The 27677-nt window shown below is 35.2% G+C and overlaps 1 long non-coding RNA gene across 1 annotated transcript in view; it reads left to right on the plus strand.

Annotated features, from left to right (window-relative positions):
* Positions 1-3648, plus strand: part of LOC146763875 (uncharacterized) — a 31250-nt gene extending 27602 nt beyond the window's left edge. Inside the window, exon 2 of the long non-coding RNA XR_014951040.1 lies at positions 2011-3648. This is a non-coding gene — a long non-coding RNA (uncharacterized LOC146763875). The remainder of the gene's footprint in view (positions 1-2010) is intronic.
* Positions 3649-27677: the final 24029 nt, after the last annotated feature.

The following is a 27677-nucleotide window of genomic DNA, read 5'->3' on the forward strand; positions in this document are numbered from 1 at the left end:
TCATAGCCAGAAGACCTCTGCCTAAATTCTGCCTATTGTAGTAGCAGATTTGGCTTTGATTAACAGTGCTCTAAACCATGTTACCAGGCATTTTACATTATAAATTAGCTTAAGGAATGAGCAGGACATAATTTTTGATTTCCACATATAGAAAATAGCTTCTACTTTTACAAGAAGCAATATGTGATTATTGAAGAGAAAATAGTCACAATGAGAGTAAGCAGTGAAGGGGCTAAGGAAGAAAGGAAAATCAAGCAAAGCCAGTATAAGTGAGCTCCAAATTGTCAGTAAAACTTTGGCAACATCTGAGGGCAGAAGGGACTTGGAAAACTCCTAATCATAAGAAATAATTTTTAGACAAAAAAGGAATAGTTGGTCATATGCCAAATGCAAGAAGACCTGTTCCTGGAGTAAAATTACATGAAGGAATGGTGCCCATATTTCCTGGAGCACTGATTCAGGCACAAAGTAGACAGCAGACAGGCCATACTATCATCCTCACAGATCTTTGTTGATGTGTCGCTTTATCTCAATCTTTGCTACCACATCAGACAGTACATGTGACAAAGAGCTCAAGTTCTGTTTTGTCAGATCATATTAATTTCCTAAATAGTCTTGTTGATTAAGCAAAATTGCTTATGCTACAAAAAAAAATTGAAATATTTATTTACCTGCTATACAGCTGCCAAAATAATCTGTTATTGCTGCTTATCAGCAACTTAAAACCTTGTTGTATGTTTGGGATATCTCTCTCATCCCAGGAATATCAGAGAATTTCTCTTTACATAATGTATCATGTAGCTTCAAGGAATTTCCCTCCAATTTGTGTTGTATATGTTTTATGAACAGATCTCTCTACTTCATTTTGGGTTTAGAAAGTACTAAAAACAATGATACAATATTTTTTTTCCTTCTCAATCTGAAAAAAAAAAACTTTACTAAGATAAAAGCTTTACTAAGATAAATTTTACTAAGATAAAAGAATTTTACTAAGATAAAGAATTTCTATATCTAGTCTGTTTAATCACCACTGTCAGTTCCTGCTTCCATTTCCTGCTGCTTTTTAGACACTAACACATAATTCCTTGCAGTTTTCCTTCTTCAGGTCTTTTTGTTTCTCACTGTGATATTTTAAGCCACAATTGCTACTTAAAACACAAGTTGTCATGTGCTAAATCCACAAAATCATGCTTAAAATGTCAATAATTTCTTTAAATGGGTTAATTTTCATTACAAAGACATTAGGGTGAGTAGTACTGCTAACAGAATCACATAAAAATTTTACTTTCTCCCAGGCCTGGGTGAGGCATCAGGTGTTGACTTCACCTGCAAGAAAATGGGATGAAAACCAGAGACAGTTTGTGCTTTCTAGTGTAACCTGGCAGCCTAAGTGTTGGTATTTTATGGTGAAGCAACATGAAACCACTTTATCTTGTCTATGGAACACAGCAAAAGAATCAAATGTATTAGTAGGAATTCTTGTTTGCAAGCACAGTGGTTGCCAGCTAGCTAAATTTGGGGAAAAGAAAAGAACAGAAACTGCCTACTTGCTGTGAAAAAAAAAATACTGCTCCATCTGTTCCCATTTTCCCACACCTTCTCCACATAGGAGAGAGAGACCTGTGACAGTTGTTCTGCCTCGTGGAAAGAAAACTGTGATTCAGTCTCTCACGTGTTGGTGGAGCAGGGAACTCAATGTTGTATGTAAACAAATCTTCCCTCTCTGCTGCACTGAGTCAACAGATCCTTCCCCCAGAAGAAAAGCACATACCTTTGCCTAGGTTTGTTCCAAACACAAGGGAGAGGTAGTTGAACTTTCTGGCAGAGGTTGGATGAAACGTGATAGTTCCTGAAACTGAGATAGGGAAAAGGACATCCCAAATTGTCCTTTCTCCAAATCCTAACTAGCCTCCTTACCTAATTGGAAGAATGACAAACTTCAGTCTTCTGGGATGTCCTCCTTAGCGCTTCCTTGCAAGTCTGCTGATTTTTGGGTTTTCTTTTTTCCAGGAGTCAAGGAGGGGACTGCCATCTGCTATTGGACATATTTCTGTGGTTCTACTAAGAAGCTTTGTTTGTGATGGTTGTTGGCTCAATAGCTCTAGAGAAGCTAGAGCTGAAAATTCAAGCACTGGAATGGAAGATAAATATCCTTCTACCAGGTGGTGAAGGAGACATGGGAACAGGTGACTAAGAAGGACTGGTTTATCAAAGAAAATCCAGGGTTCAGTTAAAAGAGAGAAGAAAGAGAGAGGTAAAGGGACTGACAGTTGTGGTTTTCTGTCTAGATAGGGATACAGTAGAATGAACAGGAAAACAGGAAGAGAGAACAGGCTATGGAAAAAAAACAACTGAAGGCACCAGAAAAAGTGATAGGAAAGAAATATTGTGTGCTAGGGATTGCCCAGGGTTAGAAAAAGTAAAGAGCCAAGAGAATAAAAAAGGTGATGTCCGATTTTTGAGAAGGAAGAAGAGGAATAGCACTAAAATAGGGGAATTTGTAAAGGGAAAATTGTGGTGATGATGGAAGTCGGAGTGGGGAGAAAGAATAGAAAAGAGACATGAAAAGGAAGAAAACTCCATATTTTACTCTGTATTAAATATCTCAATGATTACAACTGGGTAGTACTAATTTGGAGCACTTTTCATTTAGAATGGAATATGTCAATGAAGGACAAATTAAACATCTGATATCTGGAAATATTTAAAGTGGTGAATTAGAAGTTAAATACATCTTGTGCAACTTCCATGGGTTTTCAGTTGTAATACCACACCAATTACACAGATCTTTCTCTTCATAAAACACACTTTGCATAAGCATTACCATCATAAATGACCCATTCCTGGAAGATGACAAAGAATACATTGTAAGGCTTTATAAAACAATTGTAGCAGGTGAAAAACTTCTGCATTCCTTTCTTGTTATGTCTTAGGCATCCTCTGAGAACAAGAAAGGTACTGAGTTCTTTATATCCTTAACCACTGCCATGCAATTTTGAGCCTGACAAACTAGCTAGACCTCAGCTAAGCTAAGGGAAATAAAGTCTTCATTGTTAAGTCAGAAGAAAAAACTTGCAGCTGCTATACATGTAGGTAAATACATGGAAAATGGGGATGATTATATGCACCATGAAACACACTAGTTTATGCATCCTACCATTTCTAGGTCACATCATACTGCATATGGTGTGAAGAAGTGCAGATTTCAATTTAGGTAATGTATGTGCAATTGGAGAAGAGCAGGAGACCATGACCATGACAATCTATCTCCTGCAGATTAATGTCTGGTGCAGGCAGGTATGCCATAAACTAGAGCTTAATATGGAGAACCTCTCAGTTTTTCCCTCATTTTCACTAATGCATTGTGTGTGCTTCTAAGAGATTCACAGTAGATGTAGGGCTATTGCTTTTAAATGTTGCCTCTGACCCAGATAATGTCAAAATGTCTGAATGCGCTATGATCTTTTAAGAAAGAGCATCTCTAATGTAATGCAAATGCACATTGTGGGGAAATTCCAGCTGAGAAAATGAGGCCTTATATTTCTAAAACTATATACATGTCAATAGCCCATTATTCTCAAGTTTTAGATGTAATTGCAGCCCATCTTGGAACGAATTCCTGAAATAATAAAATACGAGTAGCAGTTACTGTGTCTTCCAGTTATTTTATGCTCCCCCCTGCCCTGCAAAATGGAAAAAAAAAAAAGAGAAAGAAAGAAACGAGAAAAGTGAAGTGAAAAAAGTAGAGGAGAATGGAGTGAGGAAGGCAGACAGAAGATAAAAGTGAAAGTCATAGCCTTTTCTGCAATGTGTTATTGGAATACTCTGTGCAAAAATATGCTGGGCTCCTAAAAGGCATTACAACTCCAACTCATCTGAAGCTTTTGTATAAATGTATCTCAGTCCAATTTAGTATGACAAATTATTTCCAGGCAATTAAGAATATTTATAATTGTTTTCTTTGGTTGGAACTTTCTTCTATTTCCAAATTTCTTTTAAGCTAATGTTTCTTATAAAGCCTGAACAGCCGTCATTTTGAAAGAATTCTCTCTTAGTCATATGAACTGCTCCTTGAAACCATCTTTTTCTGATAAATTTAACATGTGCATAGTACAGCCTTTATCTTCAGTATTGGTAGATTTTAAGGTATCATTATTTCACTGTGGATTTTCCCCCCTGCTCCCCTTTCCTGGAAGAACTCCAAGAAACAGTTTCTATGATTAAAAACAATGTAGATTAATATTAAGGTTGTGCTGAGCTGCAGTATTTCTTTCTTTCTTTGCTGTCTTTACTTTCCTCACAGATTTCTCTTCTTAGGATGAAACCCTATACATCTCAGTAAATGAAATATAAATGGTTCAATTGCCTAGTCACATTTCTAGGGTAGAGGACATGAACATGGATTTCTTAAAACCAGTATTTTAGCAACTGCTTAAGAAGCTAAAGGACTATTATGCATGAATCCATGACAAATTGTTCCTTGGAATAGTAAATTTGAGATACAAAAGTGTGTTTAGTGTAAATGCCTTCTGAAGAATTAAAGATGTGAATTTAGTTTACCAGAGGAGGTGGTTTTGTGGAAATGAACAACTACACTAAGAACCAACTTTCCTTCTCAGTTAAAGCAAGAGGTAGATGCAGATAATGCTCAGTCTGCTTTATTCCCCTTTCTGTCCTTTTATTTTCCTTTACTTAAGGGAATCTGGAGTCTTTCTATCTGACTTGTAGAGGTGCTGCTAATTATTTAAACCTTTCATCTTTCTTTAATTTGTGTCATAGTGTAAGCATAATTTCTAATTTTTATCTGCTTCTCATCAAGCTGCATTTTTGTCATTGTTTGTAAGCCTGAGGATAGATGAAACTGTAAAATTAACTGTGTTTCAGTCGTTGAAAGAGAAAAAAAAAAGATAAAAAACAGTCTCCTTAGGACTTAGTGCCTCTGGTAGTTGATTAGTCCCTGCAGTAGGGAAAATTAAATTTTGTGGTTGAGACCCAGCATGCTTGGATGGTTTAATAATGCTGTGGCCATCATCCAATGGCTGACAACCAAGAACTGAGGTACTTTCTGTTCTTTACTCCCTCATGCAACACCTGAAAATCCCGGGGCAAATCAAGCAGCAAATTAAAGCTCAAAAAACCCCCTCACCTGAAAAGCATGTATAAGGAACTTATTTTAATGCTTTCAAGCTGAAGTCACTGGGACAGGAGCCCAAAAACCAGTGACAAAGGTATCTTGGTAAGTTCTGAAAGCACCTTTTTCAAATTTTGTAGTTCGAATTGGGCTTGCTGTTTTAATGTATTTCTGCTTCCAGTGCAGTTAAAGCCAAGTAGCTACTAAAAGCAATCAAGTCACATGAAGCATTTCAAAAAGCCAAATCAGTGATTATGACTACAAATACAAATGAAGACTGTGGCTTCTCAAATATAGTTAGTGTAAGGCTTTCCCTCTCAACACCCAAGCCTGGGTCTAGCACCCAGTGTGCGCTCAAGTGATGCCTTTGGATTAACTGTCCAGGATGGGGCTTTGCATGACAAAATACATCTCCTGCGCATTGGGGAAGTCCCTGAAGATGACTATGTTGTGACTGTGTCTGCCAAGCAAAAATGGCTTTGCTACCTAGCAATGAAAAGTCAGTGCTAGTGATACAGGCTCTTATTCCACAGATAAAAAGCGGAAGTGTGACATTGGATCTGGATTATGCTATGTACAAAGTATCCTCAAAAAAGAAATAATATGAAAGTGTGGTTTTTTAGCCTCCAAGATTTTTTCTATTTTGTTTTTAGTAAAACAAAACAGAAACCACAGGAAATTCACATGGAAGGAAAACAGCCATTTTATGCTTCAGTGCCGAGAACATGGTGGATATTTTTCTTCCTAAGGCAAATACCTTTACTTTCGCAATTTTGGCAAGTTCAGTTGGAATTATGCTACATTTCCACTTTAACGCAACATTTGCTGATGAGAAAAGTGGCGTTTTCTTTTGGGATCAGATATATTGTTAGAATAATCTTGAAGAAACAGCTGTCAGTTTTATTCTGATTTAGACAGAGGGTTCAGTCACAAAGATAGCAATTTCTTCTTTAATCATTCACTGCAGTAGTATCAGAAGGCTGTATTACAAGTACTGACTTCAGAACTGTATCCTAGTACAGCTTCTATAGTGCTTTGCTAAAGTAGGATTGGGTAGAAGAGAGAAATGAGACCAAGAACTTTAGTGGTAGTTCTTCTAATCAGATCATAATTATGACAATTATAGTCATTGAAATTCTTTCCCTGCCTTTAAATTCTCTTTATCAAGAGTGTTTCAGAAAAAATGCTGCACCATCACATTGTTCTGTTTCTTGATCTGTCTTAGCTGTTGAATCTACCAGTTTTGCAGCCAGTGGTCAACTTCAGAAAATTTGATAAAGACAGAAGATAATACACTTTTATCAGCATTTCTCTATGGAGGATAAAAAATTTTAATTCATTGCCCTTTCTATACTGACAGGTTGCCCATCAAATTTTGCCCAGACAAGGCAGAGACTACCCTGAGTGTGCTAGGTCTATCTAACCAACCTCTAACCAATCTGCACACAGACACAGAGCAGAGCTGAGAAAAAACATGCATGTGGAACATTAGATAAAGATGCATATAAATTTGTATTTATGAGTTTTAAACACAGACTTATAGAAAGAAGCTGGGGTTTTGGAATGTTGTTATTTGAAAGCATTTCTACTCCATACAATTGGAGAGCCATGCATTAGAATGTAATAGAAACCTGAACTGAATATAGAGGCTATTGCTCAACCTAGGTCCTTAGGTTTAAAATCTTAAAAATCCCAGTTTGGAGATTAACATTCTAATTTAATACTATTTGTTATTATCTTAGATAGGTATTTAGCTTACTCTTTCCCTGTGGCAAGCCCATTGCTCCAGGAAATATCCTCATGTTTGGTTTTTTACAGCTGTAAGGCCTTCTTGTTGTCACATGGTGACTCAACAATGAGACACTATACGTGATCTTCTCAGGGCTGTAAAAGTTACACAGGAGACAGGCTTAATGACTGCCTTGAATAAAAGTCAACAACTTAATTTCATGTGCCAGTCTTCTAGTCTAGTCAGACTATCTTGTGTGATGACTTCTACACCCAGGAGTCTGGTAGAGTGATTAGAAACAAAGGACTCCCCAAGATATCATTTCCTAGGAATTCAGTGTGTAAAGTTGTGTCTCCTCCACATTACATCTGAACCAAAATACACAATTTAAAAACCACACAATTTCCCCCCATCCTCTTTTTTATCATGTTAAAATGTTGGGGGTTTTAGTTTAATTCCTTTGTTGGTTTCACTGCTAGTTTCTATAAGCAAGCAGTAAGATTTCAATATGCTGTTCTAACATGTTTTGCCCAGTTTAGACAATGTTCTTAAAGCCTTACCCAGCCTTCTTTTCTTTGTTTAGTTTTTACCCTAATGGCAGTCCTGGTTTCTCTGCCACTCTGAATGGCTGATGTATGTTCTCAAGGGAATTTGCTAGTGCAGTCATTCCTCGAACTCTCAGACCTATTGGTAACACTGTTTTCACAAGGGTGATTTGCATTCAGTCTAGATTGAAGTCCAGTACGTGCCCACAACATAAAATATGCTTGTTATGAATGAGGTATATGCAGAGCCTCTTAAGAATTCACCCAACATAATTAGATACACCCTGGTTCATCTAAATGTTATCCAAAGGCTAAATATCTGAAGCTTTAATTGAAAAAGCTCATTAACTTTAAATACAGCTAAAGTTGAAAAAATCTCAGTGGAAATAGTAGATTCTCCATGAAGACCAAAAATAAAAGCACATTTGAGTCTGAAGCTATTAATCATAAGGTTGACTTGCATATTTGCGCTACGTTTGAAGTAGATCTGAGTGCTTAATTAAAAAAAAAAAAAAAAAAAAAAAGGAAACTTGTGCATGCATGCTAACTAAATTTTGCTATTTTGCTGTATGCTTAGTGGATTTCAATTACTTAAAGAGCGCAACATAAAAAGAACTACTTGATTTAGGAGCACAGTATACAGGTCCACAGTCAGCTTGAAACAAGCTGATGACTACGTGTGACACTTGCCCACAATTTGTTAAACTAATAGCTGTGTATGGAATGTCACATTAGAAAACAAGCCACCATCAGAAGAACATTCAACATGAGTAGATATGAAATTTGCTAACACACCCTACAGAATTTTGTACCCAGAGGCAAACAAGCCCTAGTATTGTGGGTAGTCTAGTGTGCAATGCTGCAGCCAGAGGAAGCTCCTACGACACAGATGGTACAGACAGTAAGCTTCCACCTGATGGATCCCTTTGGGAGAGGAGAGTATCACTCAAAGGTTCAATACTAGTAGAGATGACCAACTTGCATAATATCTGTAACTTGCATACACATGCTACACAGTTACCAGGATTACCTGACACTACCATTTGAATTTCAGAAATATTGCTGGGTGGAAAACCAGTCTGATTACTTCAGAAGAATTTGGATGCAAATTTGATGCTGATGGAGTTGACATGGAACAGAGGGTGGGTGTTACTTGTGAATTTTGTGAAATACATTTTTCAGAGCTTCTTTGATATTTTTTCCTTCTCTTGGGATCTATAGCAGACAATCTTTTGTGGCTGTTATAGAAGTGATTGTGAACGTGGCATTAAGCCAGATTCAACACCATGGCTCTTTCTTTGCTATTCAGGTGCACATTAATTAATCTGAAGCAGATACCAGAAGAAGTAAATGTTAACAATATTGGTGTAAATATAAAGTATAAAAGTGTAAAGTATAAAAAGCATAAAAGTGTAAATCTACATTAAGTGTCTGACAAATCTGGATGGGAATTTCACAGAATTTTAAGACTTTCTTAATATCTGAGCAGTGTTTTCTGCCAGCATTTATTTTCCAAACCCCTGAAATATGACAGAATTACTCTCTCTTAACCTAAATGATCAAGAGTCATTACTTTCAACTTATTTCTGTGGGAAAATAGATAACATACGATCAGTCTTCCAATTGTCTTTCCTAAAATAAATAGCCCTTGATATTAAAATAAAAGGAATAAAATCGAAATCCAACCTTCCTTCTCTCTTCCTTTCCCTTCGAATTATCTATTAGAAATATATTTTGGAGATATATTAGGCCATTGTAATGCATGATTATATCACTAATTAATAGAAATGCAATTTAAAAATTATTTTCAGGATTTTTCAGCTTTAAAAGCATAAAGATGCAGTGAAATCATAAAAACTAATAGTACTAGAACAGTGTCTTCAATTTGCTGATTTTTACATAGTATTAATAACATAGAAAAAAATAATAGACATATTTTGATTGTTACTAAACTTCATTTTAGGCTTCATAAATAAAAAGATGAACCATGGCTTTAAAAAGTCCCTATTTAAAGTAATAAAATCAGAGACATACATAAAATATTATTTAAACAAATACCAATATGGTATTTGTTCTTCAAGTAATTAAGCCATTCTCACAATTTTTACAGGTATAGGAACCTGATTTATTTGTTCTATAGCTCACTATTCTGCTATTTCATATCACCAATTTTTACACATACGGATGCCCAAGAAAATATTGTACCTATGAAAGGATGCTTCCATACAATTCATGGTTTCTAAACAGCATTTTTTTTTCACCTGATAGTCATGACGTAAAAGTTAACATATTTTAAGACTGCTAAAAAATCTGCTGAGTAGATTCACTGGCTGTTGTTTGGTAGATATTTGGGAGACATTTAATAATTAGTAAATATTTAAGGACAGTAGCTGATGCTATATTTACACCTGTCACAGAGAAACTGAGGTCCACATTTATAACTGTGAAAGCATACAGTTAACCTCTAAGTATTGTTCTGAACATGTGGAGTAATAATGTATTTCATCACAAATTGTTCTGAACATGCTTATAACATTTTTAATATGGCTCTTATTTTACTGCCCAAACAACTAAATTAGTGCCTAATTAGAAGTGTCAAAATTAAAAGAAAAGCAAATTAAGCTGCTATTTTCAGTAATGCTGAGGGAAGAATAAACAAATTTATAAATGAGATTTTTAAACCTTATCTATTATTCAGAGAGTTGTGTTTTAGCTTCCTTCCAGCAGATTTTTGCTTAGGATTCATTAAACTGGTCCCATTCATGGAAATAAATGAAGAAAAATCAAATGCAAGTATTTTCTGTTGGTTTTGATTAAGTTCCTAGTTACAGGTAATGTTCATACATGCAATTACTTGGTTGGAATGTAACAAGAAAAGAAAATACTAAGTGTATTTGTCATTTTAATAAATATGGCATATATTTTTCTCTTGTTATAAGCAAAATCAAGTATTTTTCAGTTTGTTATTGTTGAATATAGGTAAGTCTAAAACTCTTCCCTCTTAAAAATGCAAGAAAAAATGTTCCAATATGACAAATTTGCTTTAATGACTGTTTTCACTCTAAAGTGGAGTTTCATCTCTCTTGTCTTGGAAAAGGCTGTTCTTTAGTTGGTTGGTTGGTTGAGGTTGATTGGTTGGTTTTTTTCTCTCCACTGTTTCTGCTTGTGAAATGCAAGCTTGTCAATTGGCAAACAGAACTACGCCTATCAGCATTTAACCAAACTAAATATTGGATTCAAGACCAAATGCTGGCAGAGGTGCTGGCCCTAAACTGGTCCCATATGGTGGAAACTGGTTCATCAAAACCCTTCTTTAATTACAAGTTACAAAAATTACAATTAAGGAGCATATTTTTACCACCACATTTAATTTAAAATCAAATGAGGAAATCCCCAAAATTTAATGACTACTTTGATTCAAGAGTGGTTTTATCAACATGTATTTAAAGTGAGATAGTATTTGACTTAAGAATGGAAAGCTACATATACATAAGGTTCCCTATTTCTTTTTTAGTTAATGCTCAGATTGGAAAGGAAATAGGTGTGCTGTTTACATGCCTCAAGGCATGTATTAATACATACCTAACCAATTTTGTTGAAAGGTACAGTCTTACCTAATGAAACCAAAAATCATGCTCCCTGCAATGTGTGCTGGAGGCTTTTAAGACACAGAAAATCTTTAGAAAACTCTTGCTTTGGACAAGGAAAGATGCATTTCCTGGTCACTTCATAATTAGCAATAAAAAACTCATGCTATTCTTTGGGAGAAATGTTAGTATAACACATGCTTAGAATATTGCATAAAAAGTATTTTTCCTTACAATCTTCCAGTTACCATGAGTTTGATTTTCTTGCTTGTTTGGGCTTTTGTGAGGTTTAAGGCATGCTCTTCAATCAACAGTTACTCTCCTGAACCATGAAACTGTCCTTGGAAACAGGATTGGGGTAATACAAATCCAACAGGAATAAATCTTTCCTAGTTTGAAAGTGAATTTTGAGAAAATGCAAACCAAAAAAATAAAGAAATAGATGCTGAAGGTCTAAAATATGTTTGATACTCCAAACCTTTTGCAAGCTTTATACCAGCAAGATTATCACTAGCTACAGTTAGCATTGATAAATGTTAGCTATAGTCCTGGTTAATCTGTTATGCCTATATGCCAAGAAACAAACCTTGCTAAAGGGAGTAATGTTGGAAATAAATTCAACTAGGGAAAAAAATTAAATATGAAAGCAGGTTGATGAACTAATAAATAATCAAACAGTATTTGATTTTTTAAATGTGAGCACATTCTATGGGTGTTGAACAGCAAAGAAATCTGTTTCAGATCAGATGTTCTCAGCCAGTCTGAAACTCTACCTTGCCAAAGAAATAGGATGTGAATTTTGCATTGCAAATTGTATTGTTACAGCCACTGATTTTCCATACCGAATATTTGGTTTAATGTTCCTGTCTGAAGACGCTGATGGGTAACAAGTATAAAATTACTCTCTAGAACTGGATTAAATTAATAGATCAAGAACACTGTTGTTAGTCCAAGAGACTTGAAAGAGTAAGAACATCCTAAAAAGCCCTTACTAAATTCTTGTAAAATACAGTTTGCTCTGAAAAGAAATCTCATGAAAACTGTCCTTCTCCCATTTATAAATTAGACCTATTCTCTTTCTTAAATCTTCTTCTTCCACATTTTTATCACTAACCATAATGTAAGATTTTACTGTTTAATGTGCATCTGATTTCTAGCCAAACATTAAAGACAAACTGAAAAATAGTTTCTGTATATGAAAGACGAATTGGAATGTAAGCTGGATTTTTTCTGAATAATTTTGTTCCTTTTTCTGTACTAAATAGATCTGCAACTGTAACACTTAACAACTGTGTTGATAATGAATGAATCATAAAAGAAACAAGCTTATTGTCTCTTAGATGGATCAGTTTCTGTGAAATAAAGAGAAGAAAAAATTGTGTTCAAAACACAAAGCAGATGTAACTCAATGCAAACATGGTGCATTTCTGTTGCATACACATCATTTCTACAGTTATTCTTCTGACCATAAACAAAATTTAAGATGTATTTTGTGGGAGAAGTGGTAAGTTCCACTGTGTAATTAATGAAACAAAAATAAAAAGAGAAAATAAAACTTGCTTGTTAAATTCACTGAGTCAAATTCTGCGTAAGAGACATGTACAAGGGGTGATGTTTTACCATCTGTGAAGACCAGACATGGCTTTTACATATAGTGATGATGACTAAAACCAGGTGACAATTAATTTCTGTCTCTATTCATATCATACTGTGACTGTTTGCTCAGAGGTGTCTTTTATTGCTTTGAAAAAGCTGCTGGAGGTCGTCAATATTGACTTCTTCAGGTCCTTTAACTTTTGAAAAGGTCGCATCTTTTACACAGGAAAAAATAGATGTCTGGAAGGAGATAAAGAAAGCAAATAATTTTGGCATGATTAATAAAATAGTTCTGTCTTACAGTATGAACACCAAGGATTGAGAAGTGATACCCCTGGGACAATACCTGTTGAACAGGACAATATCCCTGTTCTTTAAGGATACTTGGTCCTGGATGTTTCTTTACAAGAACTCGTGGTTTAGAAATAAGTGAAGTGAAACCTTTAGCTATTGGTTTCACAGTCCTGACTGCTTGAGGATCTTTGATCAGTCAAAAAACACTCCTGGCCATGGGCAAAGGCAAAGGTACACAGCACTTATGGAATATCTCAGTCCTAGTGGCTATGATTAAGTAGCTCATGTGACTCCTCAATCCAATGCACAAGCAGTCCAGCAGCAAACAGAACCCACTTTTATCTAGTATTTAATGGTACTTCTACACTGTTTTCTGATTACACAATTTGTGAAATGGTCATTCATTCTAAGTCCTCCTCTAGTTAAACTGAATGTGGCTAAACTTAGCAACCAAACAACCAAGCAGAAACTCACTGAAATATTAAAATAGAGTCTTCCAGTCTAGCCAACTTTTTGAATTAAGATTCTGAAGACATCATAAAAATCTCATGTTGTACCACATATGGGAGTTGATCTGATACAATTCACTTAGTTTATAAATCTTTGTCTTTATATCATGATAATTCTTCCCTACCTCAAGTGCATGTGGTAAAGATAAAAATGATTAATCATCTTTTCACATATTGGAAATCAGAAAGTCCAGTGAAATTAAATTAACTGTGCAAACTGCACAAGTAGATAAAGTAGCCTGAATCTATTTCTAAATTTCTTCTTGCATAACCAGCTAAATTTCTTTAAATTCTCTGTCTGTACTTAGTATTATTTTCATAGCTTTGACAGTGATTCACTACAGAGCACATTTTAAGTCAGGGAAGTGATCACAGCACTAGCCTGTCTGAGTTCAAGAAGCATGTCAACAATGCTCCCAGGCACATGGTAGGCCTGAGATTCTTGGGGCTGTCCAGTACAGAGCCAGGGTTTGGACCCAATGATCCTTGTGGATCCCTTCCAAGTCAGCATATTCTATGATTCTATTACTCCAATATATTGTAATTTAAAGTTGCCATCCTGAATATTTACATATGCTTCTGTGTACTTCCCACTGTAGACATTTTATAAATGTTACTCAAAAATGTTTGATTTTATCCAGTACATATGATGTAGACATGATACAAAGTAGCACCATTGCAAAGATTACAAGGACATTTGGATGGAACAGTTGTAATCCTTAGAGTAGGATCTTGCAGTTGCACCATTACAGAGAAATATTAAACCACTCAAATGAAGCCTGGGAATTACTGATAGCTGGGTTTTACTGATAGCTAGGAATTACTGATAGCTGTTCAGAGATAGGATTCACTATTACCTTTGTCCATTTCACAGTACTTGTGTGTTTTGCTGTTGATTCCTGGATGAGGCTTCTGACTGTGCAAGGTAATGAAAGATGTACCCCAATTCAAAACATGCGTAGAACTTTCAGACTCTTACAATTCACTGGTCTGAATGCATTTTAATCACACTCAGAACACTTGCATGTTTCTTATCCAGTTGGGAAGAAAAAGAATTCAATATTTCATGTATGCATATTTAAATTGCTAATATGCATACTCTTTATTAAAAATAAGTTTATGGTGACCAGATATGGTTAATGTGTATTTTTAGGCAACTGCACTGATGTAGAAAAGAAAACAGAAACTTAAAAAATCTCATATATAATGTCTCTAACTGCTCTGAAATAGTAGCATAAGCATACATTGGAAAAAGCTGCAAAATCATTCTGATGGTCTGATTCAGATTTCATTGCATTACAGAAGTTACTCTGAATATACTAAGAATTAAATAGTTTTCAAAAAATGTTTTTTGCTGTTTATTTTGCTTTAGTTTTTGATGAAAACTAAAGCAAAATAAACAGCAAAAAGCTTTGAACTTTGGGGAAAAAAATCCCGCCTTTTACTATTTTTTTTGTAAATTTTACTTATATATGAAGCTATTGCTTCTGTTGAAAAATGCTGACTTCTAATTGGATGTAAGTGGGGATTTATTATAGTTTTTTGGGACACTAGAAAACAAGCAGAAGGAGAGGAAAAGAGAGAGGGAACATGTTCAGACCAGCTCTAACAATGGAGTTATACCAGTCAGAGAATGAGGACTCATTTAATTTGAACCAGATAGCATGATCACAACATAATGTTACTGTGCTAAGGATAGGTGTGATATTTGAGAGAATGGCCACTGAAAAAACATCCTTCACCATTCTCTGTTTTAGAGGTTTAGATACTCATGTGTCAGTACACATCTTATGAATGTGGAGAAAACAAGCAAAATAGTTTTTTACTGATGAGTAATAGCTACTATATCTTTTCTGATTGCACTGGGATGGTGCTGCTTCTGTTACTTAACCTCTGATTACTTCAGGATTGGAAGCAATCAATCAGTATGAGTTTGGCAGATGCAGGATCCAGATGTGCAGCTCTTGGAATGAATCTGTCTGGCAGTGGCAGCTGGCTGCCACTTTCCCTTTTCTGTTTTACTCAGCAGATGTGATGTGATTGTGCTGTGCATCACACCAACATTATTCATTTTCACACCATCTCTTTTGTAACATTGGGGATCTGACTCACTGTTTTTGGTGTTGAAGAGGAAAAAATTATATACAGAGGTCTTGTTTCTCTTGCCTGTGTTTCTTTACCTTCTTTGACCTGAGTGGATTTAGCCTTGATTTAGAAAGAAAGAGAATAAGGCTTATAATACACAGTAATCCTTTACCAGCACAGGCAAAATTCAGCCCTTCACCGTCTTTTATCTGGTGTGAAAGGCTCCATTCAACTTTCAGGAAAACTAAACTGGATAGTAACTAGGACTGAGAATGAGAGTCTTCTAACTGCTGAAACAATTTGCCAGAAGACTTTAAACCAGAGTGAAACTAATAAAAGTAACACTGTGAAGGAAACAGCTGATGCAGTCATCCTGGGGATATGGATGGGTATAAAATGGAACAGCCTATGTAAAAACAAAGACATAGAAAATAGGCAGCAATTAAAAATTTCTGTCCAGAAAAATAATGAGTAAAAAGTAACAGAAAGAGCACAGCTCAGGAGAATAGTGACGCTTGCTTATTACTCATGTGGCACTAGGCACTGACTAGTTCAGATGATATAACCATGGATTATCCAAAGTTGACTGCACATATATCTATTGTGTAGTCCTTTGTTCAAGCTTATTCCCTTCTCAGATTTCGATCAGTTCAGCCACATGCAAAACAGAAATTAATTCCCTCGGGCTGCCTAATTACAATCAAGCCTTAACTGAAATTTATTAGGGAAAGATAAAATCTCACCAGTCTTTTTCTTTTAATGGCAGGGGTTGCTGTGAATTTCCTGGCTTTTCACTAACTGTTTCTATGACATATGCAATTAAATTAGCAGGATTGTTTTCTGCAGTTTAAATTGGAGCGTGCATTAGTGATCTCTATCCCAACTGCTTCATCTAAAAAATGGATGTAAATGGGGAAAATAAATGCATGGATTTTGTCTGGAAATGCATCATCCTAGATATAATTGGAATACTTGCCATCCATTTTTCTAGTGACCAGATTTGATTTATATAGAAATAGTTTTTCAATGCATCTTTTTGATTAGTCTAAGGAAGGAATATTCTCTTTCACCCTCTGTATCTGGAAACAGTGTCTCACGTTGGTGAATAATAGGGATTCAAACCTGAAGACACAAATATACAGGGATATATGATCAGGGCCTGTCTGCCTGCACATAACTGATCAAAATTCATCCTTTTTTCCTGGCTAAGAAATCATTCTTGAAATGCAGACTCTGTTTTTCTTCACATCGTGTAACATAGCATGTTGATAAAAGGAAAGAGCACACATCACTATCTTTGATCCAGAAACATGAAATACCACTCTTGTGTCTCTCAGGGTTTCTTGGGAAACTGAGTTTTCACTCTGCATGGTAGCACTGGTTTCTTCATTCCCTGATTTCCTTTTACTTTATTCATTCTATGTCATTTGGCTGGAATCAAGTCTGTGGATTTCCAGCTCTGCAAAGGGTTTGGTCCACATATTGATAAAGATTCTAAGAGCATCCAATTGTTGCCAGACTTTGCAGGAGGATCTCTTTGCAATGGCTGCACACCAAAAGCTTGAGAAAAGTTGTTTATATAATGTTTTAGCATGTAAGTCTCTTCAATACATGGGGTTATAGCCCACCAGGAAAATTTAAGTCATAAAATCAAATGGACAGTCAAAAAATCTGTTTTCCAGCCCCAAATTCTAGTTGTAAATTTAAATTTGGGACTTTTCTATTCTGTAGTCCTGGACTAGCACATAAGAGGCAAATTTCTGCTATTTAAATTTTAATGTTGTCGACTGTTGGATTTTCCCTTTTTATGAAAATGAGGTGCATTGAAAAAAATCTAACAGGGCATTTCCACTGGAATTGCTTCCAAAATGACATAGATAGAAGTTAAGTGGTTTTGGCAACATTATACATTTTGAATGTATAGCATATACATATATATATATATATATAAAGTATAAGTGTTTATTTTTATGCAACATAAATCCTTTTCTAGCTTTATACATTTTAAAAGAGAAGAGAAAGAAGGAATGGAAGACTCGTTTATTTTACTCTTGTTCAAATCTTTATTGCACCAATATAAATTACTAGTTATCTTTGATTTCTCTTGCATTTAATTTTGTGTTATTTGAAGCACCACAAAATCTCTTCACCAGTTTGGCAGACTTTAAAAGATGTAATATAAAAATTCATTAAGAGGTCTAATTTTGTCAGATTAGTATTAAACATGCATTGTCTGAGCCAATTTAAGGCAGAGAATTATGCTAAGGAAAGACAGCTCTCTTACGGAAAATATATTTTCTCTTCCATTCACCAGATCCCAGCTCAGGTCTGATGCTCTAGAAGAACTGGAGCTGGTAAGGGTAGGAGGGAACAGAATTATAGTTTGATGCCTTCATCTGCTTATTCTCAAAGGCCCACAAATGGCAAATTAGACTTTCTGTTCTGAGCTATATGAGTTAATTTTCCTTGTTTTTTGTTTTTTTTTTTTTTTTTTTTTTTGTTTTTTTTTTGTTTTTTTTTTTTTGGTTTTTTTTTTTTTTTAATTTTGCCTGCCAACCTTTTTTCTCTGGAGCAAAACAAAACCTCCTAATTCCATTCTTTCACCCTGAACATGATCATGTTCTAAACACATAGGGAGAGAGGCGTGTTAGTAATAAGAGAGGTAAACGGGGTCACCTGAGGCTGTGAGAGACAGTCTAGAGGAGATTGAAACTGAGAACTGTAGTGATGATTTTGGAGAAGGCTTAGTGATGAGACGAGAGTTGTGCAATATGGAATCTGATCAGGGCTTGAGTGATAAACACCAAAATGCTTAGTTCAGAGCTGCAAAGTACAGTGCTTCTAAACATATGTATTAGAAGAAGACTACTGCCTTGTCTTTTCTCCCTGATCAATACATTTTTTGAGTGATATTGCATAAGAACACACAAACTTTCCTAAAGGCTACCTGTATTTTTCATATATTTTATTAGCTAATTCCAGAAAATGTATACTTTTAATGCATATAGTTGTCATTATCTAAAAAAAAGTTTCAATCTAGAAAAAATTGTCAGAGAATGCAGAAAAAAACTGGAAACAGAGAAAGTGCCAATAGAATTCCCAGAGAACAATATATTCAATAATAGGAAGATTAACATGAGAGAATTAAAGGTACAAATGATAGTCAGAGTGTTTTTAAGATGTGTTAGCAGTTTCTAGGATCTAAATTATTTTGGAAATCCATTTGATTTATTTATAAGCATGAGAACAACTGGCAGTTTTAGATGACAGGTTGGTGTATGTCAGATTCTTGGCAAAACATCAGAGCTTAAGCTCTTGAGGGTGGCAGGGAAGGAGGGAGAAACACAGACCCAAAAAGACTTCCAATTGCAAAACTTCCAATTGCAGGCCATTTCCCTAAGCAATTTTTAAATGTCTCTATACTGTCTTTCTTGAAACATGTAATTTTCCAAGGCTGCACGCAATGTTATATAGGGTGGCTAGGTCAACAAGCTTTGCTTAGAAGGGTTTGTACGCTCTATTGTCTCTGCCACAAATTGCAGTAATTCTCTCTCTTCTATTACAAGCCTTTTTCTTTCTTTTTAATAGGAGAACAGCTCTCTTTCCTTCTCTTTTTTTTAATAATTGTGTTACAGTGAACCCAACTACACAAATAAAAGTAGTCAAACAGAAATGACAAATACTTGAGGATTGTGTTGTCTCTTGTTGTTGACAAAATTTTCATTACAAGAGCACTCCAGTTATGTTTTATTGTATGAGACAGACTGAGACAGTGCAGTAAGTGTTAGGTAGTCTCTGCTTTTTCCAAATGCAGTTTGACTTAGGACATCACATGCACAGACAATAAGCCTCAAAAACAGACACACAGAAAGAGCCCACAGAGCACAGATAAGTTTAAAATTATAATATAATAAAAAGAGCAAATAGCATTTTGCAGACATCTAACACAGAGTAGTACCCTGGCATGAACCTCAGTTAAATGATGAAATTATATTTGGCACTGCACTCAGTGACAATGACTGTACCATAGCCTGTGTGGTTTATACATTTGCCTAGTGCTTTACTTGGGACAAAGAATGTAGAAGCAGACAAGTGAATTAAAAAAAAAGTGGGTTTAAGTTTATTGTAATATAAATGCACATACATATTGCTGCCGATGTTATTCATTGTCAAGTGCTTCTGCCCAATTATGTTCTGAGCTTCATAATATTTTAATAAGCTTTTACTCTAAATAGCAATGAAATGGAACAATAAAAATCCCTCAAAGAGTAAAACAGTTTGGGAGGAAGGTTTCTAGGCATTTTCTTTTGGGGAGGGCTATCTTTGTGAAAAAGTACATAACATACAGTGGAAGATATCAGGATTGAAATAATGTCTAGGTTTAGTCAAGCCAAATCAACTCTAATATATGCAGACATCTTCAAAATTAAATATTTTGGTTATTTACTTGTTTATTTATCTAACTTTTTTATAAGTACATTCATGCTAAAAGACAGTAAGGAAAGTAATAAAAAGTGCTTATTGTAATTCATGCTGGATTTGTTCTTTAAACTGGTGAAATCATAATTGGCACCCTGACATCTTAACAGTGTTGTTAATAATTCCTGCCAATTAAAGGTTTTTTTAAAATAAATACTTTAATATTTATTGCAAATGCCATGGTGATTTAAGCATTGTTATACACAGATTAAAAATATTTGGGGATGCATGGTGAGGCAGTCTGAGTTCTTCTCTCCTGAAAAAATAGAAATAGAAAAATAAAAATCCAACTTGACAAGGAGAAATTTCAGCAAAAAATGATGAAATCTGACCACTATATTTATGCAAATTGTTTTAATTCTAAGAATCTGTAAAGAATTTTCCCCTGGAATCTGTAAAGAACATTTTCCCCTGGAATTGGCATGCCAACACCTAGCTTGGCAAATAAAGAAATAAAATAATGTCCACTCCTCCCACCCAAAGAAATCCAAATCCAGCTGAATTTCATTCAGTATACCCCCCAGTATGAACTGTCTTCACAGACTCCTCTGTAACTCTGTAAATATTGAGCACAGATCTGCTTTCTGTTTGAGCCTATTCCCAGTGGATTCATGGGATTCTTGCTGTTGATTGCACTGGAAACCCTCAAAGCCCTTACTTCTGCCAAGGGGTAGGATGAGCAGGCAGACAGCAGCAGGGTGGGCACAGTGTCTGTGTGCAACTGGTGTTTGCCAGCCCTCCCCGCTCTGGCTACCACGGAAGAGACCTGGGCAATCCTCCCCGGATTCTGTGGGGGGAAGCTGGTGGGCCGTGGCCTTGATCTGCTGAAGTGCTTATGGTGGTTGAACACAGGAATGAAATCCAAGTGGATCACTGCAATGCAAGGCTGTGATCAAGATTATTTTTGCTGAGCTGGTTGAATCCTCAGTTTACCATGTCTCTCCTCCCAGTTTTGTCTACTCTGACTCTACACCTAGTCAGAGAATAACAGCACTGACTGTACAGAGATAATCTGGCAAAGTCCTCCCCATATCTTATTTTCTGAAATTATGACTGACTTGACTGGTGAGCAGGATTGTACTAATTTTGATTTATACATTTTCAGACTTCCCAGATTGAAAGTGAAGTTCACAAACTGTATGTGATAATTATATCTGAAGTTTCTTCCCTTGTATAGGGCACTTGCAAATTCACTTAGATGCATAACAAAAAGGGAGAGATTCCCTGCACTGGAAGCTCTCTGAGACACCTTATGTGCCATCAAGGAATCCAAGTGTTCCAACACCTTTGGGTAATACTTATTCCAAAGCTGGAATATGGAATAATAGCCTGTCCTCTGCATCCCACAGGGAAGCACCTGAAAGGAAGATCTGGCCTGCCATCATGAAAGGCCACTAAGAGAGGGAGGGATAAAGACCCTAGGGCATTTAACATTTCCATAGCCAGGATTTGTACATCACAAACAGAATCTGACAAACTAGTTCTATTTGTTCATAAATCCCAACCCATAGGCACAGGAGAATAAATACCCTGAACATCAAGGTCAGAATTTGATTAACATGGAAGCCAAGGCTTGCCTGTACATTTTGTCCAGTTTATTAATAGAGGAAGATGGGGTGGGTAAAGTGACTTGTAACAGAAGGCATAGCAAAGAAGGAGTAGAAATGTGGGAGAGAATAAAAAATTGGTAGTTTAAGAAGGTTTGCAAATACTATTTCTGTTCACCACTGGTTTTTTTATTCACTCACATCTTGAATAAATGCTTGATTTTTTCCTGCTGAAATTCTGAGCTTGATATTGTGAAATGCATTATAAGGTGACCACCAAACTTAGATGAGATTCATCCAGCATAAATTTCTATAAATCAGTACACAAAAGTACATGACTTTCAAAAGCTGGTGGAAATTAATCTTGGGATCGACCTCTTGGAACATTTTCATTCTTCCCATTAAACTACTAAGTAATTTGAAAGTACAAGTGCATTAAATACTTTGTGAGGAAGCTGAATTGAATGTGCAGCCTTTCTACAATATTCTCTGATGCTGCATTTTGATCAAAGAATTCAAAGACAATCTGTCTAAGAAGAACAAAGTGGGCAGTATGGATAGCTGTTCTTTTACTGCGTGATAGAAATATCTTACCATAATTCTACTCTACAGGGAATGACCTGCATGGACAAATGTATGTCAAAAGAGCAAGAGTTAGATGAGGAAAATAAAATCTGCAGAGGAGAGGGTAGTGACAAGTTTTCTATGAAGATGTGATCTTTGCTGATCTCTGTTAGCCCAACTCAGGGAATGGTGGATGTATGACAGGTATAAGTGCTGCTCTTTACTAAGCAGTGAAAATAATGGAAAATGTTCTGTCATGTCTGTGATGGTGCCATGTGTTTTTAGTACTTCAGACTCTGGTTTTCCTCTTTATATTCTGTTTCTTGTTTTCACTGAATGCAATATAGTGAATTCCATTCATAACCTTTAGTGGATGAAGCTGCTGTGTGTGCTGTATGGATGTTTTTAATTTGGTTTTGGTTTACTTTTTTCTATTTTGATACATTTTAAAGCTGCCAACTTTGGAAAGATACAGAGTGTTTATAGAAATGATGGAGATTATCTCAAGATTATGGCAATGAAATCTGCATTCTGTCCTCCACACCTTTTACAAACTAGAAAAGTTTGGAAATTAATGGAAAATGGGAAGTGCGTTGTCAGAAATGAAATGGAGAAAAAAACTGAAATCAACATGACTGCTTAAATAAGCACCCTTGGACTGTACTCAATGACAATGAGACTTGATAATTACTGCATATTATGAAATTTAGCATTTTTTTTAACACATAATTTGTGAAGTTCTTCAGAAAGATGAAGAACTTCATCTTCCTGAAAATTTATAAAGCTCTTTTATGAAAACTTTTTACAAAAACTGGTTTGACTCTTGTAAGTCAGTCTTAATAGAAGTGATTTTAGATTTTTCTACATCAGGACTGAATTAATAGTAATTATTTGTATTTATCTTAAGGCTCTTATACACTTTTTAGAATTATGCAAATTTTAAAACTTTGGTAGAACACTGCATGATCTCTCTCTCTGCCTCAGAGAGTATGTGTGGTATGATTAATAATAGATGAGGCACAAACTTGCAGAAGTGGAATTGCATTACAGAATCAATTATCCTAACACAGCTGCAAAAAGCACCTAGTTATTGAACTCACCTTAAGCTTGACACAATTTCATAATTCCAAACTCATAGATGGGCAGGGAAGAATTTTTTTAATAATTTTTTATAATGCACAGGAGATTAATTGAACTATAACTCAGATTATGCTTCATCAGTAAATTATTGCCACATTAATATATTTATATGGCAATATTTTACTGTTAAAGCATATATAAATACATATGTAAAAATATATATGTATTTATATAATCAATAAATATATTGCCACATAAATTAATTCATATTTCTCAGGTCCCTACAAAGCTCTATTGAGAAAATACGTATTGCTCTCTTTTAAAAATGTTTGCCTTTGAAGATTTCCAGATCATTCCCTACTGAACATTTTGTTGCCATTGCAGATCACTATGAATGAATTTATGACATCATAAAAATTATCATGTGAATGGTGGACTCACCCTACACCTTATGTTATTTTTTCTCTGAAATGCAAGCTGTCTAGATTTATTGTTATTATTTTGTTACATTTTTTACTGCTGAATTAATGAAATATGAAGAGATATAACCAACTTAAATAAGCTGGTATTTGCTGCCCTGATGATCCCAGCATACAACATTAAATTTTTTATCGCACAGAGCATTGCTATAATAAATTAGTCATGAGGGACTCATTGACTTCCAAAACAAAACACCCCTTCCCAGATCTTGACTTGAATTTAGACATCACAGTCCACTGGGAAAAATACAGCTCTTTTCAATTTGTCCTCTTTAGAGTATATTGTGCCTGTTGTATTCTCTCTTAAATACTGTGGCTCTACAGTAGAACCAAAGCGTTTAGAGAAGTAAGCAATACTTTTCAGGGTAGAGATAATATATTTTTTGTTTACAGTGAGTCCAATATTTATCACACCTTCTTTATAAGAGTGTAGTACACATATTGAACAATCACAGAATAAAATAATGGCTTGGTTGGAAGGGACCTTAAAAATCATCTAGTTCCAACACCCCCACCCCCAACATGAGTAGTGATGTCACCCACCAGATCAGGTTCCTGAGGGATCCATCCAACTTTGCCTGAAGTACTTGCAGGCATGGAACATCCACTACTGCTCTGGATGATCAGCTCTGGTGCCTCACTCTACTCTGAATAAAAAATCCTTCCTGATATCTAATCTAAATTTCTCTTTAATTTAAAACTGTTCCTCCTTGTCCTATCACTATCACCCCTAATAAGAAGTTGTCATCCATCTTTTTTATAAGCCCCCTTTAACTACTGGCCACAATGAGGTGTCCCCAGAGCCTTCCCTTCAGGCTGAACAACCCCAACTCTCTCAGCCTGTCTCCCTGTTAGAGATCCTTCAGCCCTCTGACCGTCTTCATGCCCTTCTCTGGACCTGCTCTAACATGTGCTGAGCACTCCAGACCTACATATAGAACTGAAGGTGGGGTCTAATGAGGGCTGAGTGGAAGAGGAGAATCTTGACCATATGCAAAGAGTAAGACATCATGGAAATTTGAATTCATAGTTGAGGAAATTCCCCTTCCTTCATCCTGCTCTAGGGCATATAAATCAATTTGCATCTAATGCCAAAAGATGGATATCCTACAACCACATTTTTCTGCATTCTAATATTGAGTGAAAAAGAATTTACAGTAGCCTTTTCAAAGAAATTAAAAACTCCACCTGCCCATTTAATATAAGAAATTAAGAGAAAATTGGAGACTCAATTTCCATTCAGTGAACAATCAATTTTTGTTTTGTAAGTGAGGAGCTATATAATTTCCCAATATCACCGTTCTCCATTGGGTAACATTTGCTGATACAGTAGTAATTATCTTCTTGAGACAGCATGGATTTAAAAAATGCAACTAAAATATTCAACACCAGAAAAAGAAGTTCTATACAGTGGATTTCTCAGTGACAGAGGTATAGAAAGACTTTTCATCCATAGCTTTTGAAGGGAGAATTTTTCAAAAATAATTTTACACTTTCTGGACAGAGTGCTACAAAAGAAATTATACCACTTTAGTTCTTAGTGTGGTATTTTTTTTCAGCTTTACTATGTTTTATACATTCATCCTGTTTTTTAATATTTGTGTTTACATTGTGGTAGTATGTAAATGATGAACACTTCTTTTACATTAATGATATTCTGAAGCTGGTTTTGGATTGGGTTTTTGTTTGTTTGTTTGTTTTTGGGTTTTTTTTTGTGGGGTTTCTTTTTTTTGTTTGTTTGTTTTGGTTTTGGTTTTGTTTTTCCTGGCATACTTATCCACAAATACTAAGGTTGTATTGTGCTCAAAAACTGACATAAACAAAATAGGGGCTTTTAGGGCAAGTACTTAATTTCACACTTCCAGAGTAAAGGGTTTGTCAGAGGTACTAGACCAGGAATTATTTATCCTATTTATACATGTGTGTTCACCTGAAACAGAATATATTACATTTTTACTGTATATTGTAGGGTACATGTGTCTGCTGCAGACAGAAAGACAAGAATAGTAAAGAAAGTAACTTCATTAATACTTTGTGTTATCCATATAGATTATCTCAGAGTCATTATTTTGGCAGGAGATAAATCTATATCAGCTGTATCAACCTCCATTTATAACTGTAAACAACTCACTAAAAATTGAACTTTATTCAGCAAAAGAGTAATATTTATTCTTCTATATACAAATTCAGTAGTTTAAGAAATCAGTCAGAAAGTGTTCCAATGTAAACAACTTTAAATGCATCAATTATAAGAGAAGTACTGAAGTAATTTCCCTTAACAAGGTGTGGGTGTAAAGAAGTAAACTTACTGTCTCATGGTTGTTGCAAGACTTGCTTCCCTGGCAGTAAAGGTTTGTTGTTGTTTATTATAAAATGTTTTTAAAATGACGGTTTTAAAATTGCACACACACGTGAATGGCAATGTTCTGATTGTGTTGTACCGAGACACTAAGTTTTTCTTTATAACATAGGAAGTGTCCTAATGGGAGCAAGAAGCATGATCTGTCTTCTCAAGATCTCTGCAGAAAAACTCTGTCCTTAAAATGAAGTAGTCTCTTGGATGTGGTCGTAGGAATTGGGAGTGACTACAAAAGGAAAATATAGCTGGAAATTAGGAGATCCTCCTGTGGAAAAAAAAAGTTGTAAAAGCTCTACATTCTCCCTACAGGAGAAATGTAGAGGATAAACTGTATTGTATATTTCTATTGCATATTCAATACAGGATGTGTGCATCCACAGTCATTTGACCTATAATTGTTCAATTATGTCACTAAACTGACACATCAGGAACTGCAAAGATATGGTATATTTGGTCATGACAAACACTATAGCAATTTTGAATATTTTGAATAGGTATTCCAGGAGGCATAGCACCACAAAATCTCCTGCATTTGGACTACAACAAAATAACACATTTGCCCTTTTTCAGGAATCATGTTTTTATAAGTCTTCATGACAGCACATAAGTGCAGTCTCTTATTAGGAACCTTTCTCCTGCAAAAATTCTGGGAAGTCTGAAATAGGAAGCTAAACTAAGCAAAGGCAGATTAGGTCATCCACACTTGGCAAGAGGAGCTGGAGCACAAACATGGCTCAGTTATGACAGCCTTTGGCTGAACATTTTCACTGCAGTTATTGTGAAGTGTTAATACATCTTGTAAGTTATAACATGGTCTTTCTGATTGTGACAGACTTGTGACAAAGAATCATGCAAGCATTTGGATAAACAAACATAACACATTCTTAGAATGAGAAAATTGGTAGCTGAACCTTATTTAACCTTCTCTTCTCCGGAGTAACATTTTCAAAAATGTTTCTTGCCTCTTGAAAATAGGGTTTGAGATTAATTTCAAAGCACTTGTGTATTACTTTACTAAAGGTATTACTTTACTAAAATTCTAGTGCTGCAGGTGTCTAAATTATCTTCAATAACCAATATTTTACCTAACAGTGTATTTATTATAAATTTAGGATTAAGTTTGTTTTATTGTTACCATATGAAAATCTCTGTCAAATATTTTAAAATCCTTTACATGTCTATGTGTTCTGCTCTTAATCTAAATGCTGGGCTGCTCATGCTGATAGCAAAAGAAAACCAACCCAAATAGTATTTTGGTTGTATTTGTTGTTATCAGAGTTCATGTTCAAATAACTTGTCTTTTTCAATTCCAGTATGTAATTTTGGTATAAAATAAGCATAATTAAGTTAATAAAAGTAGCAGTTACATAAAGCTAGAATTTGTTGAATAAAAAAAAGAAGATATGGTCATTTTCCAAAGAAAGAAGACAGGAATGAAAAGCAAGGAAAAGAGTTGAAAAATGTATTTAATACAGTTTGGAAGCCTGAGAAGAAGGTGACAAATAATGACCATATTTTAGTACATAAATGGTTTTACAAAAAAGTCTGTCATCAGTTGTTTTCTGTGGCTAACAGAGGGGAGAGGATAGAGAAGAGGGAATTGAAAGAGAGTGGGCTGAAAATTAGCTTGAATTTTCAGTAAAAGCTTTCATAAGTATGATGAGATGAACAAAACAAGGGTATACCTAAAAGT

Source organism: Lonchura striata, chromosome Z (genome assembly GCF_050655825.1).
Source record: "Lonchura striata isolate lonStrDom1 chromosome Z, ASM5065582v1, whole genome shotgun sequence".
Classification (NCBI taxonomy): Eukaryota; Metazoa; Chordata; class Aves; order Passeriformes; family Estrildidae; genus Lonchura; species Lonchura striata.